This window comes from Camellia sinensis, chromosome 13 (assembly GCF_055761805.1).
Source record: "Camellia sinensis isolate YWXY chromosome 13, ASM5576180v1, whole genome shotgun sequence".
Lineage (NCBI taxonomy): Eukaryota > Viridiplantae > Streptophyta > Magnoliopsida > Ericales > Theaceae > Camellia > Camellia sinensis.
In genome coordinates this window covers 27,449,685-27,459,169 of record NC_138973.1, presented here as the reverse complement: position 1 = coordinate 27,459,169, position 9,485 = coordinate 27,449,685, and positions in this window count along the sequence as shown.

The following is a 9,485-nucleotide window of genomic DNA, read 5'->3' as shown; positions in this document are numbered from 1 at the left end:
ACTTTAACTCGATCCGCGGACCGAGTTTTGTTTTCTCTTTCCGGAGGGAGTGAGAGGTCTTGTAAACCATCTCTCAGTGGTCGTAGGCCACTGTTCCCGTTTGGAGACTAGTTTTCAATTTTCGAAGCCGTCGGTCGTGCGCCTCGGTTCGGGACTGCTTAACATTCTCCGTTTGGCACGTTCTTTGGAACACACCTTGTTTCCTCTGTCTAGAGGGACACTGTGGTCCGGGAGACCACTTTTGTAGTCATACGCCACTTTCTGTGCTCAACAGCCAGTTTTCGAGGCCCCCGGCCGCGCGCTTTGCCTCTCGAACTCTCGTTTTGCATCCGTGTTGGTTCATTTTTGGCATGAACCTTGTTTTCCTTGTTTGGGAGGTAGTACAAGGATGGGAGACCACCTTTTCTCCTTGGAGACCACTTTTCCCCGCCAGCCAATTTTCTTGTCGAGAAACTGGTTTTCTTGATCTTTGGGCCACATTTACTGGTCTCCCACCACACCTTGGACTTGCTTTCAGTGTGGAGACCATCAATACCCTTGGCCGACCACTTTTTATCTGGGAGACCACTTGCCCTGGTCGGCCAACCAGGGAAAGTGGTCGGCCGACCACCTTTTCTGGTTGGCTGGTTTCCTCCTATTTTGTCAGATTGTGTGGATGCCAGCTGGAAATCACAAACTGTATCCTCCATACACGTGTATGGAGGATTTGCATCCAAGTTTTTAGCTTCTTGAGGAAGCTTTAGCTTCAAACCTCTATAAGAGAGGCCCTCCCTCTCCTTTGCACAGGTTCAGAATTTTGGTTAAAGGCAAAATACATATCTCTCTATATCTCTATATTTTGGCTCAAAATGTGTATTGTTCTTGACCTATTGCACCACACCTCCTAGCCATACACCTCCACCATTGATCTGAGGTTCTTGGAGGGTATTTTTAGAGGTTGAAGATTTGGTTTTTGGTCCCAAAACTTACTGGTTTTGCTGAGCTTCAAGGGTAACTCATTTTCCCTCTTTTTAAGCTCTATCTTGATCATTCTCTTAGCCATACTTGCATGCATATTTAGGCTTTGTTGTCAACTAAAAAACGCTTCATATTTAAGTGTTTTTCATGTTTGTTTAAGGCTCTTTTGGTGTTGAGGGTCATCTATCCTCTTGCATGCTCTATTTAGCCTTGTTTTGTGCCATGCCATGAGACCTTTGTGTTGATCTTTGCTTGGCCTTTTAGCCACTGAAATCTAGCGGATTTTCAGTAGTTGGCATGTGGTTTGAGGACCTAAATCAGAGAGGGGAGACCCTCTCTCTTTTGGCCTTGTTTGTTTGCATTTTTGGCCTTTCAAAGGAGCACATACTTTCATACTTCCAAGGCTTGGTTTAGGCCCTTTTTGGTGACTTTTGGGACCTTCCTAGACTCTGTCTATGGCTGGTTTGGTCACCTAGTGTTTGCCTCTTGCATGTGTAGAATAATCCCTTTCATGGCTTATCAAAGTAGCACCTCATTCTTGCATGTATTGGTCATGTCTCAGTGGGTTTTTGGCCATCATTTGGCAGGCCATGATTCTGTTTTTGGCTGGTTTGGTAGCCTCTCATATACTTCATATGCTTGTAGTGTAAATCATGTTTACTAGCTTGAAATGCATGATGTTTTGGCCCTTTATTCTAGCATATTTTGGCCTTGATCCAAACCGATTTTGTTCATATTTTGGGCTGCCATAGCTCTGTTTTGAGGCCTCTTGGTCGAATGATGCTTGCCATGCATGCTTGTGGTGTAATAGCCTTGCCTAGCTTTGAGTTTTTGAGGTCCTTTGCATGCTTAACTTGAGGTATTTGCATGCTTTGACATTATGAGGCATGTTATTTCAGAGCTTATTTCTTGGCCTTATTCTCATGTTTGTCACTCTTTCAATGTGCTTGAGAGTTGCATTATTATACCCAATTTGTGAGCCATTGCATGAGCTTCATTTTTGTGCCTTTCAAGCCATCATCTTAGTTCACTTCTGCCCCTATTCTGGCCTGCATAGGGTCTGTTTGGAGTTGGTTTGGCCATTTGAGCATTGCCTTGCATGCCTATAGTGTAATACACTTCACTAGTTTCGGTGCTTGAGCTATTCAACATGCATTGTGTGAGTTGTTTACATCATTTGGAATCATTTTGTATGTCATTTCAGAGTTGGAACATGTGTCATTGCACTCCATATTTCATTGTTTTCAATGCGCTTGGAAAGTTGTGTTTTATGCCTTAAGCTTGGGGCCATTTGTGACAACCCTCACCACTGATTAGTGCTAATCTATGATTAAACATGTTAACTGACTGATTGACTGAAATCCAGAATTGATTGATTAAGTGTATAGCTTAAGTGCATTTCTATCTGTTTGTCATTGAATTATCTGTTCATGTTTTAAGTTTCGAACTGTAAATTGAAGGCCTTATCGGCAGCCGAATCTGAAATTGATTAGTGTTTTATGCTAGTTAAAATTTATGTGATATTATGGTATATTTAATTGAAAATTGATTTGGTATGATTAAATTGGATTAAATAAGCTAAATTACAATAGTTGGACTTATTTACCTTAATGCCATTAAGTGGACTTTGCTAGACCAAATGTTTAGTCTTGCTTTACTTGTGTTGGCCTCACTTTTCATCATCCTTCTTGAGAGACCAAACGTGAGAGAGAGCTAGAGAGTTGGAGAAGAGCTTGAGTTCTTCATATTTGCTTAGAGTCTTGAAGATTTTGAAGTGAGATTGCATAATTGAGCTTCTACATTTGAAATTAAAGGCATAAGGTAGGAGAATCACCTTCTTGATTGTTAAATTAAGTCATATATTGCATGGTTCATGGAAGTTTAGAGTTTAAAGTCTAGAATTGGTTAAGATTGTTGAATTGAAGCTTGTATCATGCATGCATGTTCATATTGTTGAGTTTTGAAGTTGTTTCATGAGGATTTCTTCATGCATGTTCATATTTTTGGTCTTGATCCATGAACTCACCATGTTTTGAAGTTAAACATTGCATTTGATCTTGTTTTGTAGCATTGGTGTTCCTAGGAACCCATGCATGTGTTGAATTTGCATTATTCTTCATGTTCATGAAAACTTCTTTGAATTTGTGTTCAATTGAACTACCTTTGGGCTTTGATTTCTCAAATTGATCTTTGAAACATGTCATATTCTAAGTTTACAAGTGTTTTCCAGAAAATTAGCCCAAAAGGATCGAATTTGATGCTTCAAAGTTGAGTTTTGAGCTTGAGGTTCAAATCTGGAAATTCCAGATTTTGGACTCACGCTCGAGCGGGGAACTCCACACTCGAGCGTACAACCTGTGTCCATGCAGTCCGTTCGAGCGAGGGAATTCACGCTCGAGCAAGGACATGTGTCTCACGCTTGAGCGGGGGTCGAGCGCCCATCGAACGTGAATTACACGTATCTAGTACTTTTGTATGATTTTACAATCCGCTCGAGCGGGGGAAACCACGCTCAAGCGGAGCCCTTTTGTCTGCATGTCTGCTCGAGCGGGGAATCCCACGTTCGAGCGGGACCCCTATTTTCTGAAAATTCTGTAAAGTGTTTAAAAGTATATCTTTGTATCCTCATTCCATCCTAGGTATTCCTAGGCCTAGTTTAAGGCATCTTAATGAGGATATTGATATAGAACCACACCGAGGCAAATTAGGGATTAAGTTATTATTTCTCAACTATGTAGCTTAGTGTGTGTTCGCTCTGTAACTGTGTAGGGTTGGCATCCGAGTATGCTCTAACTTATCTGTAACCCAGAACTCTGTGAGTAACAATGTTGTAAAGATATGTTCAATCATGAATATTTCCTGAATGAACAACTGTACTGCTTTTTGAAATGATATTTCTTACTGAATGAATGTTTGTCCTATTTGTGAACTATATTCGTGGCATTCATAGCAATTTACTGTTGCTGTACTGTACTGTTACTGTCACAGAGATCTCTGTCGGTTCCCATGTTTTGAACCACTACTGTTTACTGATATGATGGCCATCAACTGACTGTTCGGTCTGTTAAGACCTACTGTACTATTTTGCTATTGGATGTACCACATATGACTATTCTAGTTTCTGAATAACTATTATGGCATGAAACATGAGCCACAAACTGAATGACTGATATACTGATAAATGACTGTTTTCAATATTGAAAGGACATTCATTTTTAACCTTTTTATGCATATGTTATTCACTGGGTTTTAGCTCACTGCTCATATATATATGTAGGTGTTCAAGCACCGGACCGTTGCTAGAAGTTTCAGGCTAAGCCCTTGTTTTGTCAACCCAACCAACGTGCCTCACTGCGAGGTTCCAAGATCTGTTCAAGCTAAGGCTGCTTTTAGGGTGTCTCAGTTTCCCCCTTTTTCTGTCTCTGTTTTGTATAGACTGTATAGACTGTTAATGTACTGTTATGGTAAGGATTTGGTCCCTAACCTGAATGCCTGTAAATGATATATGTATATACTATTTTTGTTCTGAATGTGAATATGTTATGAAAAGTCTTTTCACATACAGACTGTCACAGCTCATTGGACATCTTTTAATTACTGTTTTAGCTTCCGCCAGCCCTTGTACTCTGTATTACTGTTTTACTGTTAAGCAGGCCATCGGTAATCACGGATTACTGGCCGGTTACGGTGCTAAACCCATAGGGGCGGGTTTGGGTCGTGACACCATTGCATTGGGCATGTTTGCATGAGTTTTGGAGCCTTGTTTTCATTATCTTTGGCCACTGATTTGGGTGTGGCTGAGGCCCATCCATTTTGGTTTAAGTCCGTTTTGCATCGAGTATGCCATTGTAGTTCATAGCATTGAGTATGCCACGTTGTCGCATGATTGATCATTGCATTGTGCATGCCTTGTTCATCTCATTGTGTATATTAGTTCCATGTGCATTGTGTATGCTAGTGTCATGAGCATTATGCATGCCATGTAGCTTATAGTATTGAGTATGCTAGTTGCATGTTTGCATGTTATCCCTTGCATGTTTGCATCACTTAGTTGCATTGCATTAGGATTGCATGCTAGAGTTGCATTTGTGCATGCCATGTTTGTTGCATTGTGTTTGGGATGAGAGTTAGTCTGAACACGGGAAACGAGGGACGTCTCATACTCAAAGTGACGAAACGTGCCTCGATTCCCGGTCGCCGACATTCTTGACTACCTAAGATGGAGTTGTTGGCTTTAGGTGCTTGTATGTGCATTCATTTCACATTGAGTCGCGCAATTCAGCTCCTCGGCCATCATGCATCAAAATGCGTGATTGGTGGCCCGAGGGTCGAGGACTACACTCCCTTGAGCTTATGTAATGATGGGGAGAGTGGTCATGCACACATGTGTTACAAATACTTTGCCGTGCCTCTCTTTTTCTCTTTATTGCAGAAAACCAGAAACCAGGAGAGGAAACTGGTCGGCCGACCAGATTTACTGGCAGGCCGACCACTTTTTTTGGTTTCCACCACAAAAGGTGGTCGGTAGTTGGTCTCCCATGCCTATAAGCTGGTCGGCAGCCTTCCCACAGATTCCCAGGGTGGAGTTTCATCTCTCTGGAGCTTTGTGCAAGTTTCTGAGATCAATTGCAAACAAAGGCGAGTTGGGGCGTCGCGAGGGATTTCCGAACAAGGCAATTCAAGCATGCATGCGTCCTTTGTCATTCAAAGCAGAGCTAAGGCAGCCCACTTTCATTTGGTTTACATGCTTATTTAGATTGCTTACTTAGTTAATTTGTTGATTAATTAGAGTTGTGTAATAATTAGCTGTAGCTTGTTATTCATTTCGTGTGTAATAACTAGTTTAATTAGATTTGCTTAGATTAGCTAGTTGGTTCTGTATTATTCATTCGGACCCTCCGTCGAGAGGGCAAATTTTGTAATAAGTGTGCGTGTGTGTGATGCGTGTCTTCCAACCCCCATTTCTTTCTCCCTTTTATTTACCAGCTTACGATGGTTAGTTTTAGGGCATGTTTCAATTAGTATCCTTATGATCGCATGTTTGCATCCATTCATCTGTCTTGCATGCACCGGGCTCGGCGTATCATACTAACTGCATTGTATTTCAAATTCTTGCTTGAATACATGTATCAAGTTGCATTTCACATGACATTTTAGAATAACCGAGCCTATCTTAGTTAAATTTTGTATGTGTTGCATTAGGCATTCTTGACATAGCTAGGATCATGCATTGATTTCTAACATAGCTTTTGTTTTGGCTCAGAGTACTCGGTAAGTGTTTATGCTTTAGCATCCTTGCATGTGTGTGAGTGACTGCCATGATAGCATGCTTGCCATGAGGCTAACTGCTTATGTGATATACCTGCTTGAATGTCTGTGGGTGAAGGTTGGATTATTTAAATTGGAACAATTCATCGATTGCGAGTTTTAAGCCCACTTGAGAGTGACAAATCACCATGTTTTCTAAAGCCCACTTGAGGGTAGCAAAATCCGCATTTTAGCCTACTTGCGAGTAGCAAACCGCTTTAAAAAACAAACATGAGATGTTTTGTTCCAACTTAGACGATCCAGTTTATACTTGTATACTGTGCGCATCATGTAGCAATTTTAGGCTAATAAACCGGAATAAGAGCACATATGTTTTCAAAAACAAGCTATCATATTTAGTAGTGGCCGATCTTTGATTGGGCGAGCGGGGGTGCTTATTGCATGACCTTTTCCAATCGTACCCAAGTTCCCGAGCCGAAGCAACTTTGGTGATGACGGACACGTGGCCTTAGGCACGAGTCAGGGTTTCCTAAATTTTTCCAAAATAAAAAATTTAGGTGGTGACTCTGTATCTGGCAAAGCAGTCCATGTTTGACACTTCTTTCTAAAAATCAGTTTTTCAAAACGATTTGCCGGATTTGAACTCTTTGGTGATTTATCAATCTCGTATTGCACTTTGCGAGATCAGATTAAGAACCGTGACATTGAGTCCGAACTGTAGTAAGCCCAATGGACAAAACGGGATTTTCTCGGGACGTTCGGGGACGTCTACAGGGGCAAATAAAGGAGCCAAATAAGAAATAGGTCGGACCTAAGCCTTGGGCCGGTCCAATCCCCTAAGTCCAAATCCAAATGGGTCAGATGAGCATGTGGGCAACCCAACTAAGCCCAATTTCATTATTAACAGTCCACCCAAGTCCTTAAGCACTTGGGCCCAACTTGTAGTAGAAAGGCCAGTCCAGCTGTGATACTGGGCTGGGGTCGAGCCGCGGGACTCATTCTATGGGCCGAACTGATGGGTGAACCCATCATCAGAACCAAAATGGGCCGAGTCCATACACAAATATCTGAATGGGCCAGCCTATCCCAACAGTAGCCTCTCAAAGGGCCGAGTCGAAGCACAACGGTACCGAGCTTAGGGAACCTCTCAAAGAAACGTGGAAGTTATGAATATATGCATGTGCAAGTTGCCACCTCAGCTGGTCCCCTACACCTAGAATCACGGAAACAATTGAACTAAAGGAATGTGGTTTGTTATCTGCATGACTACAATGAGTATATGCACTTCTTGGCAACTACCAGATGGTCCCCCACCTTGGGCAATGCTAAAAGGAAATTTGGTAGCACCAGAGCTCCATGAAATCATCTTGGGAAGCAAGCAAGGAGTTCTATATAAACTATACTAACTTCACATTGAAGGTAACTGATCTAAGCTGAACCCCACTTACTAAAAACTCAACTCTCTACACTTAGAGGGCACTGCACTTCTTCTTCGATTACTGATTCCTACACCGGAGGGGTTATCCGTCTAACCCCAGCCATGCAGCTCTTATGGTTTTTCCTGCCGCAGGGACCTCAATCCTTGGATAGTCCAACCGAGTGCGGAGCTCCGATCCACTTTCATCTAGTGCGGTATCCAATACGCACCACATTGTTCTATTTTAACACTGCTATGCTGAAATTCTATTGAATGTTCTAAATAAGCTTTGTACATGTCTGGCGTTATTTTCTTCTAGTTTAAGAATAGACTTTTCAAAATGAAATTTGTTGTTCTCTCTTTGTTGTTTCACTTAGCAGTTTATTTCATCATAATGAGATTGTAATTCAAGTAAGACATATCTGATCACTCAAATTGAGGTAACTGAGTTAGCAAATATTATTTAATGGTACAATGACATTACGTGGTAATATCTTTGACTAATCACAAATTATCAGTCTTTTATTGTTCTCCAATCACTTAATATAAAATCGTAGAGTCCACATTCTCCACTAATTACAAAACACCTGAGACACCACATTGTTGTCCCCAGAACCACCAAATAACTTCTAGTGAGTTGGACATTAGCCAGAGCCCAATGAACCTTACCTATGCATAGAAAGGGATGGATCATAACATTTCGGGAAATTCTATTTTCACACTCTTTCATCTCTGTGTACATAATTTCTCAATGCACACTCTTATGAAATTGGTTTTATATTTTTGTTCTCAGTCCACACCTCACATGTTCCAATTATACCCTAAACTAACATCCTTGTATACACATCACCTAAACCATTTGTTCCACAAAGAATTAATAGTGTAGACCTATTTTTTTATTCCACCTACCTTGAAAGCACAGCGACATTTTTCACAAGAAATCCTTCAGCAAATCGCTCCATGAATCTTCAGATTATACAACAAACTACCTCCTTTGATTTTCAGTTACATCATCAAACTGATTCCTTCAATCAACAATCTAGTCAACATTGAAAAAGTCATTAATTGGCGTCAACTTGTATCAACATAGATCTTGAAACAACATCATTTTGTATCAAACTCCATTGAAGACATACAACTCCATCTATCTCTTATTTTTCATAAACTCTTGTTTTATTTTTTTTTTCTTTCTGGAAATTTTGCTTATTCGGTACTGGTTATCTGAATGAAAAAAGTTTATTTGATTTTTAATTTCTAAACATGTAAAAAAATTCAGAACTTGGTTTCTAAAATAAATTCTGAAATTCGAAAGTTGAGTTCCGAATCCAAATTTGGAACTTGATTTTTGAATAGAATTAATAATTTTGGCAGTTGATATTCAAAAAAGTAACATGTTTTGACACTGGTTTATCAAATTAAAATCGTGAAAAAAAAATTTGCACAAAAAAACTTACATTTTCATAACTGCTTTTGTTGTAATTAGGCATATTGTTATTTGAATTTGAATTTGCATTGATTTGCAACTCTTCATTACAAAAATCAAGAATTATGGTGGATTCTAATGACAAAATGATGTAATCAATGGAGTGTAAACTTAGAGAGTAAAGAAAATAATGGAAAAACAAGGGTTTATTATTATTTTTAACTCAAAAGGTGCATATTAAGTTTTTTTTTTTCTAAAGACAAAACAATATAATCAACGACTTTTTTTTTCTACATAATATTATGGATGTTATTGGATGTCTATTATAATTATTTTTATTTAAAATATAATTATTATTAAATTAATATTTCATTAAATATATATCCTGAACTAGTTAAGTGTGTAGAAATAGAATTCTAC